Source organism: Petaurus breviceps, unplaced genomic scaffold, assembly GCF_028583685.1.
Source record: "Petaurus breviceps papuanus isolate PSGF00001 unplaced genomic scaffold, PetGlider_PUasm1.0 189, whole genome shotgun sequence".
Lineage (NCBI taxonomy): Eukaryota > Metazoa > Chordata > Mammalia > Diprotodontia > Petauridae > Petaurus > Petaurus breviceps.
Genome location: NW_027185809.1, coordinates 44,861,604 through 44,885,717, shown reverse-complemented (window position 1 = coordinate 44,885,717; position 24,114 = coordinate 44,861,604).

Here is a 24,114-nt window from a genome sequence, read left to right as displayed (position 1 = left end):
AGGTAAGGGAACTAGAGGAAGAAATAGATAGTAAAATTATACTAGTGGGGGATCTTAATCTCCCCCTCTCTGAACTTGATAAATCAAACCTCAAAATAAACAAGAAAGAAGTTAAGGAGGTGAATAGAATTTTAGAGAGTGTAGGTATGATAGATCTCTGGAGAAAACTGAATGGGGATGAAAAGGAATACAACTTATTCTCAATGGTATATGGCACATACACAAAAAATGACCATGTACTAGGTCAAAAAAAAACCTCACAATTCACTGCAGAAAGGCAGAAATAATAAATGTATCATTCTCAGATCATGATTCAATAAAAATCATTTGGAATAAAGGGTAATGGAAAGACACAATAAAAACTATTGGAAACAAAACAATTTAATACTAAAGAATGAGTGGGTCAAACAAGAAATCTTAGAAACCATCAGTAACTTAATTAAAGAGAATGAAAATCATGAGACCACATACCAAAATTTGTGGGATGCAGCAAAGGCAGGGAAGTTTTATATCCCTGAGTGCATACATGAATAAATTAGAGAAAAGGGAGGTCAATGAATTGGGAATGCAATTGGAAAAGTTAGGAAAAAAAACCCACCAAATTGAAAATACCCAATTAAATACTAAATTAGAAATACTGAAAACTAAAGAAGAGATTAAGAAGATTGATATTAAAGGGGTGGGGGGCGGAGCCAAGATGTCAGAGTAGAAGCACCACCTTCCCACTGCTCTGGCTTTCAACTTCCCCAATCCATGTAAAAATGGGACTCTAAACAAACTTTGGAGCTGCAGAACCCAGAAAATGACACCGAGAAGCTAACCTCTCACTGAGGACAGCCCAGAAGGCCAGCAGGAATCCAGCACAGCACTCCTGGAGTGGAGCCCAGCCCCATGCTGATGCTTTATCCCCAGGGCAGGCCTGAGTAGCGACCAGCCAGCTGGAGGGATTCCACATCAGCAGAAGCTGTGGCCGTTTCTAGATTTATTAACACATAGATGCGAAAGACAAAGTGAGAAGTCAGTGCAGTCTGGACTTTGGGACCAGTATGTGGGAGTGCATGGCTTTAACCCCCAGGGCAGGAAGCTGCTGAGAGACAGGCACAGCCAGCCTGTGCCATGTGGCAGCTTCATCTCCTGGCCTGCAGAGTGTAGGGGGACCAAGCACCAGTCTGAGGGGTAATCGCTCTTGCTTTAATGTGCTTGGATCTGGATTGCTGTCTAGGGTGGAGGTCGAGGGGTGTGTGTCCAGCTTTCCAGAGCATGTGGAAACCTCAGAGAGGGCACCAATCTAATACCTCCGGCAGCTGAGAAAACCCCAGGCTTTGGGACAAAAGCTCCCCTGTCTGGTGGCAGAATCCTACTGTGGTAAAAAGCCCAAAAGTCAAGTAATTGAGTGACAAAATGAGCAGGCAAAGGAAAAAAGCAGACAGAAGATTCCAACATTACATTCTTATCTTGGGGACAAAAAGGAGCAAAGCATGGAACAGGAGGAAAACAGAGAAGTCAGAACTCCTGCACCAAAAGCTTCAAAGAAAAATACAAGCTGGTTACAGGCCATAGAGGAACTTAAGAAGCAGATAAGAGAAGTGGAGGAAAAATTAAGAAGAGAAATGAGAACAATGCCAGAAAATTATGAAATGAGAGTCAACAGCCTGACTGAGGAAAATAATACCTTAAAAAACAGACTGACTCAAATGGCAAGGGAGGCTCAAAAAGGCAATGAGGAAAAGAATGCCTTAAAAAGCCAAATTTGCCAGATGGAAAAAAAAAATCTCAAAATCTCACTAAGGAGAATAATTGCTTCAGAATTAGGCTGGAGCAAATAGAAGGTAATGACTTTATAAGAAATCAAGATATTGTTAAACAGATCCAAACAAATGGAATAATAGAAGGCAATGTGAAATATCTCATGGGAAAAACCATTGACCAGGATAATAGATCTAGGAGAGATAATTTTAAAATTATGGGACTACCCAAAAACCATGATCAAAGTAAGGAACTAGAAATCATCCTCCAGGAAGTTCTCAAACAAAACTTCCCTGATGTTTTGGTTCCAGAGGGCAAAATAGAGGTTGAAAGAATCCACCAATCACCTCCTGAAAAAGATCCCAAAAAGAAAACTCCTAGGAATAGCCAGGTTTTGGAATTCCCAGATTAAGGAGAGAATATTACAATCAGCCAAGAAGAAACAATTTGAATATTGTGGAAACACAATCAGGATAACCCAGGATCTGGCAGCTTCTACACTGAGGGATCGAAGGGTTTTGGAATATGATATTCTGGAGGGCAAAGGAGCTGGTATTAAAACAAAGAGTCACCTACCCAGCAAAACTGAGTATCAGGTTTCAGGGGAAAATATGGTCATTCAGTGGGATAGAGAACTTTCAACCATTCTTGCTGAGAAAACCAGAGTTGAATAGAAAATTTGACATTCAGATACAAGAAGCAAGAGAAGCATGAGAAGGTAAACAGGGAAAAGAAATCATAAGAAACTTATCAAAGTTAAACTATCAACATTCCTACATGGAAAAAATAATAATTGTAACTTATGAAACTTTTCTCAGTACATGAAGGGATTAGAAATACATACATATGTCTATATATGAGGGTATATCTGCATATGAATACATATGTGAATTTGTGAATATATGTTTTCATGTATACATAGATAGAGGGCACAAGACCAATTTAACAGTCAGGGATGATGCTTAAAAGGTGAAATTAAGAGGTGAGAGCAATATAATGAGAGGAGATGTGGAGAGACAGATTGGGGCATACTATCTCATACAGAAGAGGCAAGGTAAAATGGTTACAATGGAGGGGAATAATAGGAAGGCAAAAGAGAATGGGTCAACCTTATTACCATGGAATCTGGCTTGAGGAGGGAGTGAAATACACACTAAATAGGTTGTCTCACCCTCCAGGAGAGTAGGGAGGAAGGGGAGGAGAAGGGGGATGATAGGAGGGAGGGAAATATAGTCAATCATTTACAATATATGTACTATGTTATTGTTTTACATTAGCCACACATGTACAACCTGTACTGAACTGCTTATCTTTCCAGTAAGGGTGGGTGACAAGGAAGGAAGGGAATGAATCTGGAATTGAAAGTTTTAAACTCAAATATTCAAATATATATATGTGTGTGTGTGTGTGTGTGTGTGTGTGTGTGTGTGTGTATAATATTATTAATACCATCTCACATGTAATTGGGAATTAAGATATACAGGCACTGAGGCATAGAGATCCACTGGAAAAGTTGAAAGGGGTATGGGAGAAAATATGGGAGAGAACAGATTGGAGGAGGGGATATCCTGTGGGACTGTTTTTGGGACAGTGGGTAGGGGAAAAACGGGGAGAAAATTGGTAACTCAAAATCTCGTGGAAACGAATGATGTAAATCAGACGTTAATAAAGCATTTAAAAAAAGATTGACATTAAGAAAACTATTGACTTAATAAATAAAACTAAGAGCTGGTTTTATGAAAAAGCAATAAATTTCATAAACACTAAGTAAATATGATAAAGAAAAAGAAAGAAGAAAACGAAATTATGAGTATCAAAATTGAAAAGGGTGAACCTACCACCAATGCAGAGGAAATTAAAACAATAATTATGAATTATTTTGCCCAGTTGTATGCACATAAATTTGATAATCTTAGTGAAATGGATGAATATTTACAAACATATAAGTTGCCAAAATTAACTGAAGAGGAATTAAATTACTTAAATAACCCAATCTCAGAAAAAGAATTCTAATAAGTCATCAGTGATTTCCCCAGGAAAAAATCTCCAGTGCCAGATGGATTTACTAGTGAATTCTATCAAACATTTAAAGAGCAATTGATTCCAATATTCTACAAAATATTTGGGAAAATTAGTGAAGAAGGATTGGTACCTAATTCTTTTTATGACACAAATATGGTGCTGATAGCTAAATCAGGAAGATATAAAACAGAAAAAGAAAATTATAGACCAATTTCCCTCATGAATATAGATGCAAAAATTTTAAATAAAATATAAGCAAAAAGACTACTGCAACTTATCACAAGAATAATGCACTTTGATCAGGTAGTATTTATTCCAGTAATGCAAGGATGGTTTAATATTAGGTAAACCATCAGTATAATTTATCATATCAACAATAAAACTAGCAAAAACCACATGGTTATCTCAATAGATTCAGAAAATCTTATAATGAAATACAACATCCATTCCTATTAAAAACATTAGAAAGTATATGAAGAAATGGAGCTTTCCTTAAAATAATAGGTAGCATATATTTAAAACCACCAGCAAGTATTATATGTAAAGGGGAGAAGCTAGATACATTTCCAATAAGATCAGGGGTGAAACAAGGGTGCCCACTATCAACCCTCTTATTCAATCTGTTACTAGCATTGTTAGCAATAACAATTAGAGAAGAAAAAGAAATCAAAGGAATCAAATTAGGCAAAGAAGAGACCAAGATATCACTCTTTGGAGATGATATGGTGATATACTTAGAGATTTCTAGAGAATCAAGTAAAAAACTCCTTGAGCCAATAAAGACATTTGGCAAAGTTGCAGGATATATAATAAACCCAAAGAAATCCTCGGCATTCCTCTATATTTCTAATGAAATTCAACTGCAAGAGATAGAAAGAGAAAACTCATTAAAAGTTGCTGTAGACATTAAAATATACTTGGACACCTACCTGCCAAAACAAACCCGAGAACTATATGAACACAACTACAAAACAATTTTCACACAAATAATGTCAGATCTAACTAATTAGAAAGACATCAATTGCTCATGGACAGGTCGAGCTAATATAGTGAAACTGACAATTTTTTCCCAAATTAAATTATATATTTGATGCCATACCCATTGGTTTCCCAAAAAACTACCTTATAGAGCTAGAATGGGACAAGAACTCACTATTTGACAAAAACTGCTTGGAAAACTGCAATATAGTATGGCATAAACTGAGCATAGACCATTATCTAACATCATATACCAAAATCAAGTCTAAATTGGTGCATGATATAGTTATAAAGACTGATACTGTAAGTAATCTGGGAAAACAAGGAATAGTTTACCCATCAGATCTTTGGAGAGGGGACTACTTTATGACCAAACAAGAATTAGAGAGCATTATAAAATGCAAAATGGATTCTTTTGATTCCATTAAATTGAAAAAACTTCTGTAGCAAGCCAATGTAACCAGGAGTAGTAGGGAAGTCGAAAATTGGGCAAGAATTTTTACAACCGATGTCACTGATAAAGGACTCATTTCTAAAATATATAGAGAATTAAGTCAAATAGATTAGAATACAAGTCATTCCCCAATTGATAAATGGTCAAAGGATATGAACAGGCAGTTATCTTTTGAAGGAATTAAAGGTATTTATAAGCAAATAAAAAATGCTGTAAATCACTATTCATTAGAGAAATGCACAAAACAACTCTGAGGTACCAGATCTCACCAGTCAGATTGGCTAAGATGACAAAACAGGAAAATGACAAATACTAGAAATGATGTGGGGAAATTGGAACACTAATGGATTTCTGGTAGAGATGTGAACTGATCCAACCATTCTGGAGAGTAATCTGTAATTATGCCCAAAGGCCTATAAATAATTTCATATCCTTTGACCCAGCAGTACTACTTCTAGGGTTGTATCCCAAAGAGATCACAGAAGTGGGGAGAAGACCAATATGTGTAAAAATATTTATAGCAGCTGTTTTTGTGGTGTCAAAGAATTGGAATTTTAGGGGGCGCCATCAATTGGGGAATGGCTGAACCAGTTGTGGTATATGCATATTATGAAATACTATTATATAAGAAACGAGGAGCAAATAGACCATACTTATCTCAAGAGACTTCTATGAACTGATGCTGAGTGAGAAGAATAGAGTAAGGAGGAATTTGTACACAATTACACACACAACGTATGTGTGATGACCAACTTTGGTGTACTGGACTCTTCTCAGCAATCCTGCATCATGAGTGAATCCCAAAAGACTCTTGATGGAGAAACAAGTTTATGTCCAGAGAAAGAAATGAGTTTGAACCCAGATTGAAACATCCTACCTGCTCTTTTTCTTTTTCTTGTTTGGTTTTGTTCCCTCTTTCACATTGTTCATTCCATCTGATACAGTCCTTCTTTATAACCTGACTAATGCCTAATGTGAAAGTATTAGCAGATACTATACTTGATTGTATGCCACCATAGGAGTGGGGAGAGGTGGAGGGAGAGAAAATTTGAGAGTCCAGGAATTGTGTTAATGAATCTTGTAAACTAAAAGTAAACAAATTAATAAAGACCAAAAAAATGATCTATCTTATTTTTTTCAAATTTATTTTTCTCTGTTCCTTGTTTGGTTAAAATCTATCTCCTATTTATTTATATCTTTGAAAGGTTGATTATCTGCTTCTCTCCTGATTATTTAAAAGTATTAACCTTTATTTTCAATTCCTGTCTTCATTTTGAATGTGTGTGAATGTGTTTGTCTGTGAATGTATGTAAAGTAGTGTAACTTCTGAATCTTTAATTATTTTAGACTGTTTCCACTTATTCTAAAAATTCTGATCAAATAAATAGTTTTTAATTTATGTATTCATCGTTATCAAACATCATTTAGATTTTATTATTATTGATTTTCCTTATCCATGACCAACTTCTGCAATGAAATAACTTACACAAATTTCTATTCATTATATGAAGTCTTTTAGTAATGGTTTCACTCCATTGGAATATCAGTTTATGTTTAAAGTTTTTGCTTGTAGAAATAACATAGTCATATTCTTATATGTAGTTAAAAATTATTTCAGTAGTAAAAACTGTTTGGAGGAAGTATACCACAGGTAATAAGTATCAAAGCCAGGATATGAATCCAGGTTCTCTGATAACAAAATTTGTACTTTCTCATTGAGATATCAGCGTCTTCCTTATAAAAATGGCAAGAAATTATAAACCACAATTCTTTAGGGTGTGTGGGAGTTAAAAATATATTTGACAACTCTGTCTACCAGATATAAAGAGAGTCTTTGGAAATCTTACATGTTCATAATTTTTGGGTATATTTCCTTTGAATTTTGATTAAAGTTAATGATTGCTGAGACTCCAGGGTGGAGAAACAAAAACATGTCTAGGTAGGACAATGAGGGAGAGGGGAGAGTATTTGAGAATCAAAGTCATTAAGCAAGGGGGCTTACATTTATCAGGGGAAAGGTATGTAAAGCAATAAAACCCAAAACAGGGAGTTCATTCATTCACTCTTCTTATTCTCCCACTACAACCAAAATCTTTCAGAATTATATTACTCACATGTGGGATGATTGATCAAAAGGGGTTAATTTTCATGTTAACACAGAGAGGCAAATGAGTTCCAGTAAGATAAAATATTGTTCTGCTTTCATATCAGAAAAAACAATAACATAAAAACAACTCCTAGATATTCTTTTTATCAACTATAGGATACCCTCACTACCTATGATCATGGTTAGTTATAAGACTTCCTTGAAAGCAGTTGTATGGACATCTTGTTGGATTGCAAAATTCAGCTTATTACTGGTGTTTATGTTTTTGTTTCTATTCTCCCCCCTGATTTATCTTTTTTTTTCTTAAAATGATGTCACAATAACTTACTTCATGATTAACAATGAAAAAAAAAGTGTTGTTCAAGAGCATGTCAAATTCATTGGATGCTACCCTTCCCTCTCAAAAAAGACCAAAATAGCATCAAATTGTTGAATTCAAGGTACCATTGTCTGAATGTGGCTGATTAGACCACTATATGGTCTGAAAGCTCTACCACAGATCTGGCACAAATAATCCATATGAACATTTGGGTTGGAAAAATCTCTCACTTTGTTCATCTCCTGTTTCTTTTGTGCTATCACAATCCTGCTTTGCTCATCGAGTGCAGCATCTTCTTTGATGTGGGTGTCTCATGCTGGATGGTCTTTTGCCAATGTTTCCTATGCTGTGTAATTGATTCCAAAGTTCTTCAGAGAGACCTTTAAAGTGTCCCTGTAATGCTTCTGACCAGCATGTGAGCACCTTCTTTTTATGAGTTCTACATAAAATAGTATTTTACACAAACATATTTTTGTTAAATTCACTAAATGATCCCAGAAAGACAGAGCCTGTTGCAAGTAGTACTTACCTGCAATTTACATCTATAAGGGAATGTGACAAACATGTGGAACTTAGACCTCCAATTAAAATTTTCATTCAAAAAAGTACTATGAGAAGCTGTACATGTATTCTAGTGAAGCTCATAACATTTCTGAACTCTCTTATTTGAATTGGCTTTCAGAGTGTATGGCATATTTTTGTCAAATACTTCTATCCTGGGAAGGTGGATTTTACTTTTCAAATACTTAAAAGTCTTTATAATTCATTCCCTCACATTTACTCTCCAATGCTCCAGTGTGTAGTTCATTTGCACCAACATCCTCTGCTAAATGTTCCCTTCTTGTATATGATTTTTTATAGAATCCAAAAACAGTGCCTCTGTTAGACATTTGTCATCACTGGAAAAAAAAATGCTAGAATAGGTCCATAAAGCACTCAGACCAGTACTTAGTCAGTCTCCCTACTAAGATGCATGATGTAGAGAAATCTGTCTCTACCAAGTACTTAACCATATTGCCTGCACTTACTAAATCATGGTTCACCTTGCCAACCAATTCAAACATTAGATATTCTCACTTGGACTCATGCACAAAATCACAGGATATCTCTTCCGGACATATGTAAGCTACTGGAGGTATGGACCTGATCACTTGGCTACCCACTCAGAAAATACAGTGATTTTCACAGCCTCTGCTTCTAGATAGTTGTTTCTCCTTAACTGATCTTTGATTTCTACAACTGATGATTCTCCATTCTCCCTTGCTCTCTTCCCAATTCATTTAGTTGCACATTCCTAGAAGTCACTTTGATAACCAGACATCCTACAAATTATCTGAATCAGAAGATAATTATCACTTCTCTTGTAGCTTGAGGGGATAACCACGAAATTCAAGTAGCAGTTAGTTCTATTCAGCTTGGGCACATTCCAGCAATATTTCTGAATTTATCATTGATTCCGAGCCAACTATAGTAAATTAAATGGTTTATTAAACTGATAAATGATATTTAGTGTAAAAATGAAGTTTGACCATTATGTAATGAGTATTATTTTATTTTATGGCTTATAAAATGTTTATCAAGCACCTGCTATGTAGACATAGATGCAAAAATGTTTTGAGGAATTAGAGACATTGGATTAAGAATACAGGCTTTCAGTGTACCTGATATAAACTCATTTATTCACTTGGATATGCAAGTTCTGTTATGACTGCTAAAAATACATCTCACTTTAAAGAACATGTGAATAAAAACATTTGAAAGCATTTACCATGAGAGTATTTTGTCATGTTGTTAATTGAAATATATAGAAACAGCATGTAAAAATTTTTGTCATCTATTTTATTATAAAATGATGTTATTCTTAACAGAGAAGTATTTTTACTTCAAAAGAACAAATATGAATAGCTGCAATAAACAATAGAGAGAGAGAAATGATATCAAGTGCTTTAAAGTTGCAGCAACTTCCCATTTAAAATTCATCACTTCCCTGTACCATTAGTGTTTGTCATCTGCTCTTTGACACAAACAGCTTGATTTTCACATGACATACTTAGAGCCAGCCCTGTTCAGACTCATTTATAGTGACTCCATTTAAGTCACACTTTTTAAATTGTTCCCAAGAGGCACAACTCAAATAGAGTGAAGCATACCATGTTAGCCATCAACAACAGCCATGCTTTAGTGACATGTATATTGAATCGATTCATTTCAGGAGGCTGCCCGTGCTGTTATTTTTCTTTTAATGAATATAATACTCATAAAAGTAAGACAGAAAGCACCTCCATGACTTGACTAATTGATGGTCAGTTACTCCATGTCCTTCCAAAACAAAGAATTGTGACTGCATTTCTCATTCTAATTTTTTGACTTTTAAAAATGTTGTTAATCTTACTCAAGATTGAAGGTATGGGAGAAAACATAATCGTGGGTTCCCATATGAAATAACCTGCCTTCCATTATACCCCCTCTCAACCCCTTCCCCTACTCTCTTGTAGAGTGAGATACCCTATTTACTGTGAATGTCATTCCCTCTGTAAGCCTAATTCAATGAGAATTAGGTTGACCCATTCCCTTTTGCCTTCCTGCTCTTCCCCTCCATTGTGACCATTTTCCATTGCCTCTTCTATTTGAGATAGTTTAACACATTCTGTCTCTCCTTATCTCCTTTAATTATATTCCTCTCTCACCTCATAATTTCACCTTTTAAATATCATCCTTTCCTATTAAATTGGTCCTATGCCCTCTATCTACGTATATCTGTACACATATATACACACATTCACACAGACACACACACACAGACACACACACACATATATATATATTATATATATATATATATAATTTTTTTTAAGCAATTGGGTTAACCCAATTACTTAACGTAACTTGCTAAAGGATACACAGCCAGTTATTTCTGGGTGTGCTACTAAGTATCTGAGCCCAGATTTGATCCCCAGGTCTTCCCAACAATGGAGCTGGTGCTCTTACTTGCTGAGACACCTGGCTGCCCCTCACATGTATATTCTTACGATCATATACCTTTTATACAGACATATATGTATATATATACATTTGCACCACATATGTGTATATGTACATACATGTATATACACACGGGCACTATATGTGCACGTATGTACACACATATGCATTATGTGTGCATATATGTATATGTATGCACACATATGAATACATATACACACAGAGAAACATTTCTGACACATTTCTATTCCCTTTAATTATAATCATACTGAGAAAAGTTTCATCAGTTACAGTTATCATGTTTCCATGTAGGTATGTAAACAGTTCAACTTTGATAAGTTTCTTATCATGTCTTTTCCCTGTTTCCCTTCTCAAGCTTCTCTTGCTTCTTGTATCTGAATGTCAAATTTTCTTTTCTACTCCGATTTTTTCATCAAGAATGCTTGAAAGTCCTCTATTCCATTCAATGACCATATTTTCCCCTGAAACATGATAATCCGTTTTGCTGGGTAGGTGATTCTTGCTTTTAATCCCAGCTTCTTTGACATCTGGAATATCATATTCCAAGCCCTTCAATCCCTCAGTGAATAAACTACCAGATCCTGTGTTATCCTGATTGTTTCCCCACAATATTCACATTGTTTCTGGAGGCTTGTAATATTTTCTCCTTGACGTTGGAATTCCAGAACCTGGCTATGATATTCTTAGGATTTTTCTTTTTGGGATATTTTTCAGGAGGTGAACTGTACATTCTTTCAACCTGTATTTTGCCCTCTGATTCTAAAACATCAGGAAAATTTTCCTTCAGAATTTCTTGAAGAATGTTTTCTAGGTTTTTTTTTTTTAATTGACCATGGCTTTTAGGTAGTCTACATTTTTTTTAAATTATCTCTCCTGGATCTATTTTCCACATAAATGTTTTTTTCCCAATGAGATATTTACATTGCCTTCTATTTTTTCATTTGTTTGTTCTGTTTAATATTATCTTTATTTCTTATGAAGTCACTAGCTTACTTTTGCTCCAATCTAATTCTGAAGGAATGAATCTCTTCAGTGAGCTTTTGAGATTCTTTTTCCATCTGACATATTAGGCATTTTAAGGCACTCTTCTCCTCATTGCCTTTTTGAGCCTCTTTTCCCATTTGTGTTAGTCTATTTTTTAAGGGGTTATATTTTTCAGTCTGTTTGTTTACTTTGGTTTCATAATTTTCTTGCATCGTTCTCATTTCTCTTTCCAATTTTTCCTCCACTTCTCTTATTTGCTTTTTAAAATCCTTCTTAATGTCTTCTATGGCCTGTAACCAGCTTGTCTTTTTCTTGGAAACTTTGGCACAGGAGTTCTGAATTTGCTGCCTTCCTTTTTTCTGTGCATTTATCCTTTTTTGTCCCACAAATAGTAGTATAAAGTTGGGTTTTTCTGATTGCTTTGCTTCCCTTGTTTGCTCATGTTGCCAGTTAATTACTTTTTTTTTTAACCACAGTAAGTTTCTGCTACAAAACAGTGGAGTTTGTCCCAAACGCTGGGATTTTTTCTGCTGCGGATTTTCACTAGCTAGAAGGTAGAAGCTAGATTCTTCTATTTTATGCCCTCTCTTAAGCCTCCACACACTCTGGTAAGCTGGTCACACACCTCAGGACCTCCAATCTAGACAGCAGTCCAGACCGAAGGAGGTGAAAGCAAAAGCGATTACTATATCAAGCTCATCTCTTGGTCCCCCTACAATCTGCAATCCTGGAGCTGAAGCTGCCATGTGGCGGTTGCTGCATGGCTGTGGCACATCAGTGGGTCCTCCCTGCTGGGGATAAAGTCCAACCACACTCTTATACTTCCAGATCCGAAATTCCACACTGTACTGACCTCTCACAATGTCCTTAGCATCTATGTGTTGATAATTCTGGGAACTGTAATGGGAATGTAAATTTTTAAGATCCTCCCTGCCTCTAGGCTAAAGTGCACCTGGAGCCTGGGGTTGAAGGCTTGTTTTTCAGTACATCCTTTTTGATTGGCCAGTGGTTCCAGAAGGTTGTTACATTTTCTGAGCCAGGAGAAGGCTATATAAACCCTGATTTGACATGTTCTTTTGGCGCTCACTTTGAGAAGTGTTCTGTGATTTGATCAGATGAGACTCTGGGAAGCCATTATTGAGAGCCCCCAGTTTTGAAAAACCCAGATGTTGATTTGGTATGGATGTAATGGTTGGACAGTTTGCAAACCTGTCTATTTGATTTATTTCTGTCTTGATAATTCTGTCTATATACTATGAATTTCGGGGTGCTGATCTTTTTTCCCCTGAACTAGGTAAATGCTACATATTTGACTGATTAAAGTAAGCTTGTTAACTAATTTTGATTTGCTTTCCTTTATCAAAGCAGATCCAAGAACCTGTGTTGGCAGCCACCCTGGGGACTCTGGGGTACTTGCTGCTACAAAATTGCGTCACGGACAGGATCTGCAGAGTAAAGGAAAATATGGGGACTGGGATAAATGTTTCCTTGCCAGTTGTGGTAGCTGTGATTCTGTGGAGCTGTGGAGCAGGAGAGAAGAATGGCCTGCATGCAGACTTCACTGAGCTGAGAGTAGGAATGGTGAGCTGCCTGCATAGGGACCTGGGCAGAAGCCAGGAGCGGCTGCTGCCTGCGGGAGGAGAAGGAACTCGGGAGTTTGGAATTCCTCCACAGGAAAAGATAAGAAGTGAGCAGCAAAGCAGGGACACTGAATGTGTTTCCTTGCTGCATCCCACAGTTTGGGACCCAGGGGGAGGATGGACTTGTGACTATGGTGCGTGGGATGAAGTACCTTGGACCCTCAATGACCCTACCTTGTTGGTTTTGTTGCCCATTCCCATCTTTGTACTTGGAAGCAGAAGCTGGAACTGTATGAGAGGAAGGACTCCCCGACCCCACCTTCTCCCAAGAGAACTTTATTTGGACTCTTGTTTTGAATTGAGGTGATAATGCAATGTACTTTGTGTTTGTTTACGGCCCACTGGCCACTTTGGTAAATTTAGTTCTATATCTTGAAAATGACACCTAAGAGATGTTTAGTGGTAATTCAAAAGTAAATTGACTATGCTAAGGGCATGAAAGATCTTGTGGCCTAATGTAATGGGAATGTAAATTTTTAAGATCTTCCCTGCCCCTAGGCTAAAGTGCACCTGGAGCCTGGGGTGGGAGGTTTGTTTTTCAATAGATACTTTTTGATTGGTCAGTGGGTCCAGAAGGTGGTTACATTCTCTGAGCCAGGAGAAGGCTATATAAACCCTGATTTGAGATGTTGTTTTGGGGCTCACTTTGAGAAGTGTTCTGTGATTTGATCAGATGAGACTCTGGGAAGCCATTGTTGAGAGCCCTCCGGCTTTCAAAATTACAGATGTTGATTTGGTATGGATGTAATGGTTGGACAGTTTGGAAACCTGTCTATTTGATCTATTTTTCTGTCTTGATAATTCTGTCTATATACTCTGAATTTCGGGTGCTGATCTTTTTCCCCTGAACTAGGTAAACAATACATATTTGACTGATTAAAGTAAGCTTGTTAACCAATTTTGAGTTGCTTTCCTTTATCAAAGCAGATCCAAGAACCTGTGTTGGCAGCCACCCTGGGGATGCTGGGGTACTTGCTGCTACAGAAACCACCACAGCTTCTGGTGATCTGAAGTCCATCCAGCCAGTGGATTACTGTGCCTGCTCTCAGCTAAAACCTCCAGACTTGAGTGGGGCTGGGGTTGCCTCCCAGAGTGCTATACTAGCCACTTCCTGCCAGCCTGTCAGGCTGTCTTCAACAGGAAGTTAGCTTCTTTGTGTCATTTTGTGTATTCTGTAGCTCCAAAGTTTGTTCAGAGTCACCTTTTACATAAATTGGAGGAGTTGAAAGCTGGAGCCCCATGGAAGTCTTGTTCCTACTCTGCCATCTTGACCCCACCCCCCTGAACTTTGAAATATAGAATTTTATAAGAATTAAAATTATTTTCCAGAATGGTCAGATTAATTCAAAGTTCCACAACAGTGCTACAACTTACCTGTTTTCCAGGAGCCCTCCAACAGTTGTTTTGCAAGCATCAAAATAGATTCTTTTGTTTGGCATTTTTGAATACATATGAATCTCTATTCACAATGAGACTCTGAAATACCTATATAGACTTATGATAATATGACTTCCCATGAGGCACTTTACAATCTACTCACATTGCTTTACTTGCTCTTTTACACACACAATATTCCTTCTCTTTATTTTCATCTCTTTTTATAGGTTTCTCCCGTTTTTTTTGACACATTTCTTCCTCAGCTTTATCTCTTACACTTTATACCTTTATTCAAAGCTCAACTCACCTGGTGCTGGTCCCCCAACAACAAAAGATAACTTCTACCAATTTCATATGTATTTTTTATTTATTTCAAAGTATATATATTATTTACCCATTAGAATTTAAGGTCCTTGAGGCCAGAAATTATTTTTTGGCTTTATATCATCAACACCTTCTAGTGCCATACATACTCATATACATTTATAAAAACATGCATTCACATGTGTATATACATTTGTTTGCATGTATAAATGTGTGTCCATGTATATATGCATACATATATATGTGAATATGTGTGTAGTTAGATAGATAGATCTGGTCAATGTGAAAAATACCAACTATATAACATTATTTCAAGTTTGGTAAATATGATTCCTACCATTAGTTCAGAAAGTATTTTAAGTTGTGGCCTAGAAATACACATCCTCTTCCCAGACACTAACTTTTTATCCAAATGTTCACTTCCCTAGATATTGAATTGAAGTTTCATCAATCCCAAGGCCAGGATTTTAATTTTTTCAGATTTAGAGATGTTGGCTGCTTAAAACTCTATAAGAAGCTGTAATACCTATGTTGATTACTTATAAAGTAAATGAACTTATGCTTAACTTGTTTCTTCAAATATGTGGCCCAAATTAAAAAAAAATGTAGGAGAGCAGAGTCACAGTAGCAGAGTAAAGGCAGAGGTTTGCCTGAGCTCTCCCACAATACCTTCAAATACCTTTAAGTAATGACCCTAAAACAAATTCTAGCGCAGCAGAACCCACAAAAAGATGGGCTGAAAATTTTTCTAGCCCAAGACAACATAGAATGTTGGCAGGAAGGGTCTGTTGCATCAGGGTATGAGAGGAGCACGGTTCAGTGCACAGGTCCCAGAAAACCTGAAGCAGCCCTCTGGGCAACTGAGTCAGTGCCAACAATGGTGGATTTCAGACTACACAACCCATATATGGTAAGGGTAGCATACAATGGGTGAAAAGGAGATTTCCAGGGGTCCCTTAACTGACACCAGGGGCAGAACTCTGTTGCATTGCTTATACTTATATCTGGATCATGGCCCACCATCTTAGACTCAGTGCAAGGAAGAACATTAGCACAGTAGAGCTTGCAGGCACAGGGAATATGAACCCTGGTTACAGTTCCAAGATTTAAAAGAGTGCCTGTGGTCACTCTTAAACATGTGCACAGTACAGGAAATTAGTAAATAAAATACCCCTCCCTAGATCATATCGCCTTGGAAGAGCCAAAAATTACAGGTCTCTAGAACTACCTCTGAAAAGAGCAGCACAAAAAAGGTGACATTGCAACAGTGTAATCTCCACTTGAAAAGCAAAACCCCCACTTTAGCACAGAGTTAAAAGTCAGGAAATAGACTGGAAAATGGGCTGATAGCAAAAAAAAAATCTGACCATAGGAAGTTACACTACTGAAAAGGAAAATTAAAAACACACTCAGAAGAAGACAACGAAGTCCCAATTCCTTCATCCAAAACCTCCAAGAAAAATATGAACTTTTCTCAGGTCATGTAAGAGCTCGAAAAAGATTATAAAAGTCAAGTAAAAGAGGTAGAGCAAACAGATACCTGGAAGAGATTTTAGAGTGAAGGAAAAAATGAGGAAAGAAGAGAGGAGAACACCTGAACTTTACTCTTATTGGAATTAGCTCAAAAAGGAATAATATGCGTACTCTTTTGGGTGTAGAAATCTATTCTACCATAAAAGAAATTATGAGGGGAAAGTGATAAGGAAGGGATGGAGGCTTGCTAAAGGAGACACAAAACACTACTGAAGAAAATAACACCTTAAAAATAGACTAGCTCAAATGGCAAAAGAGGTCCAAAAAGGCAATTAGGAGAAGGATACCTTAAACATAGATTTGACCAAAAGGAAAAGGAGGTACAAAATTTCACTGAAGAAAATAATTCCTTAAAGATAGAATGGAAGGAATGGAAGTTAATTTTATGAGAAACCAAGAAATTATAAAACAAAACCTAGAAAGAAGACAATGTGAAATATCATATTGGAGAAACAACCGAGCTCTAAAACAAATCCAGGAGAGATAATTTTAAAATTATTGAACTACATGAAAGCCATAATAAAAAAAAGAGCCTAGACATCATCTTTTAAGAAATTATTAAAGAAAATTACCCTAATATTCTAGAACCAGAGAGTAAAAGAGAAACTGAAAGAATCCACCTCTTGATCCCAAAAGGAAATCTTCAAGGAACATTGTAGCCAAATTACAGAGTTCCCAAGTGAAGAAGAATAAATTGCAAGCACCTTGAAATAAACAATTCATGTATTGTGGAACCACAATCAGGATAACACAAGATTTAGCAATGTCTACACTGAAAGATCAGAAGACTTGGAATAAAATATTCTGGTGGTCAAAGGAGCTAGAATTACCACCAAGAATCACCTACCTAGCAAAACTGAATGTAATCCTTCAGGGGAAAAAATAAATTTTTGTGAAGTAGAGGACTTCCAAGCATTCTTGCTGAAAAGAGTAGAACAGAATACCAAATTTGACTATCAAATACAGGACTCAAGAGAAGCATGAAAAGCTAAACAGAAAAGAGAAATAATAAGGGACTTATTAAAGTTGAACTGTTCACATTCCTACATGGAAAGATAACATCTATAATCCATTAGATTTTTCTTAGTATTAGGGTAGTTGGAGGGAATACACACTCACACAACACACTATACAGGGTGAGTTGAATATGAAGGGTTAATATGTAAAAAAATGAAATTAAAAGGTGAGAGAGGAGTGTGCTGTGAGAAGAAGAAAGGGAGAATTAGAATGGGGGTAAATCATCTCCCATAAAATTGGCAAGAAAACTTTTTTCGTTGAAGAAGGAGGAGACGAGAGAGAATGAGTAAACCTTACTTTCATCATATTTCGTTTAGTGAGGTAATAACATACACATACATTGGGGTATGGAAATCTATCTTACCCTACAGGAAAGTAGGGGTGAAGGAGACAATAAAGTGGGATGACAGAAGGGATGGTAAATTGGAGGATGGGGTAATCAGAAGCAAATACTTTTGGCAAGGGCCAGAGTCAAAAGAGAGGATAGAATAAATGAGAGGACAATATAGGATGGAGGGAAGTGTTGTTAGTTGTTCACAACATGACTGTTAAGAAAGGTTTTTGCATGACTAAACAAGTGTAATGTATATCAAATCACTTGCCATCTCAATGAGGGTGGGTGAAGAGGGAGAAAGGTCATGAATGTTTAACTCAAAGTTTTAAAAATGAGTGTTAAAAATCATTTCTACATACAACTGGGAAATAAGAAATGCAAGCAATCGAGTATATAAATTGCTCTTTCATGATAGGAAAATAGAAGGTAAGGGTATAAGAGAAGGTGAGTGGTGGTAGAAGGGAAGGCAGACTGGGGGAAGGGGTAATCAGAATACACACTATTTGGAGTGAGAAAAGGGGAGAGATGAGGAGAAAATTTGGAAACCCAAATCTTTTGGAAGTGAATATTATAAACCAAAAATAAGTTAATTAATTAATAAAAAGAAGAAAAAATACTTCCTTCCTCAAACATATAGAAAACTAAGTCAAATATCTAGAAATAAGAACCATTCCTAAATTCATAGATAGCCAAAGGATGTGAGCAGGCACTTTTCAAAGGGATTAAAGCTCTCTATAGTGATATATTTTTAAATGATCTAAATCACTATTGTTTAGAGTAATGAAAATTAAAACAACTCTAAGCTATTACTCCTCACCTGTCACATTGTTTAATATGACATAAAAGGAAAATGACAAATGTTATAGGAGATTTGGGGAAATTAAATTATAATATGCTGTTGATGAAGTTGTATACTGATACACTCATTTTGGAGAGCAATTTGAATATATGACCAAAGGGCTATAAAACTATGCATACCCTTTGACTAAGCAATATCACTACAAGATCTGTATCACAAAGAGATGAAAAACAAAAGCAGGGAAAAAACCTCATACGTAAAAAAAATATTTATAGTCATTCTTTTAGTGGTGGCAAATAATTGACAATTGAGGGGATAACTGGACAAGTTGTTGGATATGATTGTGATGAAATACTGCTGTGCTTTAAGAAATGATGAACAGGGAGGTGGAGTCAAGATGGCAGAGTAGAAACAGGACTTCTGCAGGGCTCCAGCTTCCACCTCCCCCAATTCATGTAAAAGGTGACTCTGAAGAAACTTTGGAGTTACAGAACCCACAAAATGACACAGAGGATCTAACATACCTCTGAGGACAGACCAGTAGGCTGGCAGTAAGGGACCAGAGCCAAGCCCAGCCCCACTCAAGTCTGGAGGCTTTAGCCAAAGGGTGGCCACAGCCAGCTGCAGGCTGGAGGAACTTCAGATAACCAACAGCTGTGGTGGGTTCCAGAATTATCAACTCATAGATGCCAAGGACAAACTGAGGGATCAGTGCAGTGTGGACTTTGGGATCCAGTAATTTGGCAGTGCAGAACAGCCTTTGCCCCTGGGGTGAGAAGAGCCTGAAGACCTATAGCACTGCAGTCACCACCACGTGGTAGCTTCAGGTTCTCGACTGCAGATTGTAGGGGGGAAAGCAACCAGTTTGAGGAGTAATCACTCTTGCTTTATGCTGCTTGAGTCTGGATTGATGTCCAGGGTGGAGGTCCTGCAGTGTGCAACCAGCTTGCCAGAGCATGTGGGGTCTTCAGAGAGGGCACCCAACTAATACTTTTGGCAGCTGAGAAAACCCCAGTGATTGGGACGAAGATCCCCTGTCTGATGGCAGAATCCTACTGTGGCAAAAAGCCCAGGGGTCAAGTGACTGAGGGGCAACATGACCAGGCAAAGGAAACAGAACAAACAGAAGAATCCAACATTAGACTACTATTTTGGGGAAAAAAGGATCAAAACATGGAACAGGAGGAAGACAGCTAAGTCAGAACTCCTGCACCAAAGCTTCCAAGAAAAATGTAAGCTGGTTACAGGCCACAGAGGATCTTAAGAAGGATTTTGAAAAGCAAATAACAGAAGTGGAGGAAAAATTGGGAAAAGAAATGAGAACATTGCAAGAAAATTATGAAATGAGAATCAACAACCTGACTGAAGAAAATAACATCTTAAAAAAGTAGACTAACTCAAATGGCAAAGATGCTCACAAAGGAATGAGTAGAAGAATGCCTTTAAAAACTGAATTTGCCAGATGGAAAAGGAATCTTAAAAGCTCACTGAAGAGCATAATTCCTTCAGAATTAGAGCAATTAAATTAAAGAATCACCTACCCAGCAAAACTGAGTATCATGTTTCAGGGGAAAATATAGTCATTTAGTGAAATAGAGGACTTTCAAGCATTCTTCATGAAAAAAAAAAAAACATAGAGATTAGGGATCTTATTCATAGTTACATAGAAGTAAGAAGTAGAACTAGGAATGGAATGTATTGTTTACTTATACTAAACTAAATCTACTACGAACTTCAATATTTTCCTTAATAGATGTGTGAACCAATGGATTTATGTACTCCAAACCTATATACATTTGAATATCCTGAGTAACTACTGACCATGATCTCCTACAAGTCTTCCTTTGAGAGTCTACCAAATATACTAGTAAACTTCTTATAAATCTCTCAAGATTGAGTAGACACCAGTAAAGCACAAGGACTATTCATCTGTGATCCTTCATTCTAGGTATAAGATAAGCTTATTTCTGTTTCTGGTCATAGTCCTCTATAAAGATACCTTTATGCCACTTATTTCTACTATACCAAACAAATACAGTACATGTAAATATAAAGGGATTAAAAATAAACAAACAAGAGGCAAGCCAGGACTGTGCAGAATGCAGAAGCCTAATCAACAAGGGGGGCAAGTCATTCCACCAACTACGAGGGACACTACCAGGCCTAGAGCAAGGTAAGAATCAAATGCAGGGCCCTTGGCAGGGAGAGCAAATACTCCTGGGACTACCACTCTGTAGCTCAGAAATTTAAAAAGCCATTATTAGGAACTGAAAGACCAGGATGGCAGAGTGAACCATGGCTGCTCCAACCCCACCCTTGACATTGAAAACATAGTAATTATTGCCCCAGGGCAAAACCCTAAACAGTAAAGACTTGGGAACCCTAGAGGAAGGGAGGGTCTAGGCCCTGCCTCAAAATGGGTAGAAAGCAGACTGCAAAGACAAAGATTCTGGAGTCCTACCTACTATCCTCAGAGGTAGGGATTAGATTCAGAGTGAGACAATGTTGACTCCATAGCTGAAGCATCAGCAGGGACCAGGTCTCAAGCACAGAAAGTTTTACTAGATGAGCTCAGAAGGAACTTTGTAAAACAAAGGACAGGGATAGAAGACAAAATGAATAGTTCTTTTAAAATCAAAATTGCAAAATTAGAAAAACCTCATAATGAAGAAAACAGCTCCTTAAAAAGAAAAATATATGATATAGAAAAGGAGCTCCAAAAGATAACCAGGGAAAATAATTTGCTAACAACCAGAATCAACCAAATTGAAGCAAATAACTCTTTGAGGAACCAATAATTAGTCAAATAAAACAACAAGAATGAAAAATTAGAAAAAAAGATAAAATACATCAGTGGAAAAATAACTGACCCAGAAAACAGATCCAGGAGCTATAATCTGCGAATTATAGGCCTAACCAGAAAATCATGATGAAAAAATGAGCCCAGACAACATCCTCCAAGAGCTCATCAAGGAAAACTGCCCTGAAATAATAGAAACTGAGGGTAAAATAGAAATCGAGAGAATCCAGCAGACACCTAATGAAAGAGATACCAAATGGCAAAGTCCTTGAAATGTTGTGGCCAAATTCCAGAACTACCAGGTAAAAGAGAAAATACTTCAAGCAGCCAGAAAGCAACAATTCAAATATCGAGGAATCACAGTGAGGATCACACAGGATTTTTCAACCTCTACCCTGAAAGATTGGAGGTAGTGGAATACAATTTTTCACAAGGCAAAGGAGCTCGGGTTACAACCAAGGATCAGCTACCTAGCAAGACTGAGCATATTCTTCCTGGCAAAGAGATGGTCATTCAATGATATAACAGATTTCTAGACCTTCCTGATGAAAAAGCCAGAGCTCAATGGAAAATTCAACCTCTAATTATGACAGGAGAGATATAGAAAGGAAAACAAGATGTAAAACATATCATAATAGAGGGAAAGAGGGGAGGGAGAGGAGCTTCGCATGAAATTTGTTCCTGTTGCTCTTTGTGGGAAGAATAAATAACATACTTAATTAAGTATAAAAATATCCTACAGGGAGCAGGAGGTGGAAGGGCTCCAAAAAAGGTTAGAAGGGAGGGAAGAAATATGGGGGAAGGGAAGGCAAAGGGAGGGGGGCTGAAAGGGAATACTGAGGTAGTTGCTAGTCAAAAGGAAAACTCTTAAAGAGGGGAAGGGAGAAGGGGAGAAAAAATATAAGCATAAATAGGGGATGGAATAGGATGGAGGGAAAGAAACAGATAATAATCATAACTGAGAATGTGAATGGAATGAACTCTCCCATAAAATGGAGGCAGATAGCAGAATGGAATAAGAAGGATAATCCTACAATATGCTGTTTATAAGAAACAGATCTGAAACATAGGTATACACACAGGGTAAGAGTAAAAGGCTGTAGTAAAATATATAATGCCTCAGCTAAAGTAAAAAAAAAAGCAGGGGTAGCAATCCTTATCTCAGATAAATCAAAAGCAAAAAGTAATCTAATTAAAAGTGATAAGGAAGGAAACTCCATCCTGCTAAAAGGCACCATTGAGAATGAAGCAATGCCATTACTTAACATACATGCACCAAGTGGTATAGCATCCAAATTCCTAGAGGAGCAGGTAATGGAACTAGAGGAAGAAATGCATAACAAAACCATACTAGTGGGGCACCTTAATTTCCCCCTCTCTGAATTTGATAAATCCAACTTCAAAATAAACAAGAAAGAAGTTAAGGAGGTGAATAGAATTATAGAGAGTGTAGATATGATAGATCTCTGGAGAAAACTGAATGAGGATAAAAAAGAATATGTCTTCTTCTCAGTAGTACATGGCACATACACAAAAATATACCATGTACTAAGACATAAAAACCTCACAATTCAGTGAAGACAGGAAAATATCATAAATGCATCATTCTAAGATCAAGATGCAATAAAAATCATATGCAATAAAGGGACATGGAAAGACAGACTAAAAACTAATTAGAAATTAAACAATTTTAGGGGCGGCCAGGTAGCTCAGCGAGTAAGATCACCGGATCCAATGTTGGGATGACCTGGGGATCAAATCCAGGCTCAGATACTTAGCACCACACCCAGAAATAACTGGCTGTGTAACCTTGAGCAAGTTACTTAGCCCCGATTGCTTAAAAAAAAATTGACTTGGATTTAGGGGCGGCCATGTGGCTCAGAGTGTAAGAGCACTGGTTCCAATGTCGGGATGACCTGGGGATCAAATCCGAGCTCAGATACTTAGCACCACACCCAGAAATAACTGGACATCTAACCTTGAGCAAGTTACTGAACCCCGATTGCTTAAAAAAAAAGAAATTAAACAATTTATTTCTAAAGAATGAGTGTTTCAAACAAGAAACCATAGAAACAATCAGCAACTTCAATCAAGAGAATGACAGCAATGAGACAACATACTAAAATCTGTGAGATGCAGCAAAGGCAGTCCTTAAGGGATGATTTATATCCTGGAATGCACACCCAAATAAATTACAGAAAAGGGAGGTCAATGAATTGGGCTTGCAATTGAAAAAGCTAGAAAAAGAACAAATTAAAAAATGCCAATTAAATACTAAATTATTAATGCTGAAAACCAAAGGAGAGATTAATAAAATTGAAATTAAGAAAACTATTGAATTAATAAATAAAACTAAAACCTGGTTTTGTGAAAAAAAATAAAATTTATAGACCCTTATTCAATATGATAAAAGAAAAAGAAAGAAGGAAACCAAATTATGAGTATCAAAAATGAAAAGATTGAATCCACCTCTAATTAAGAGGAAATTAAAACAATAATTAGAAATTATTTTTCCCAATTACATACACATAAATTTAACAATATTAGTGAAATGGATGAATATTTATAAAAATAAAATTAGCCCACATTAACTGAAGAGGAAGTAAATTATTTAAATAACCGCATCTCAGAAAAAGAAATAGAACAAATTTTCACTGAACTCCCTAGGAAAAAAATT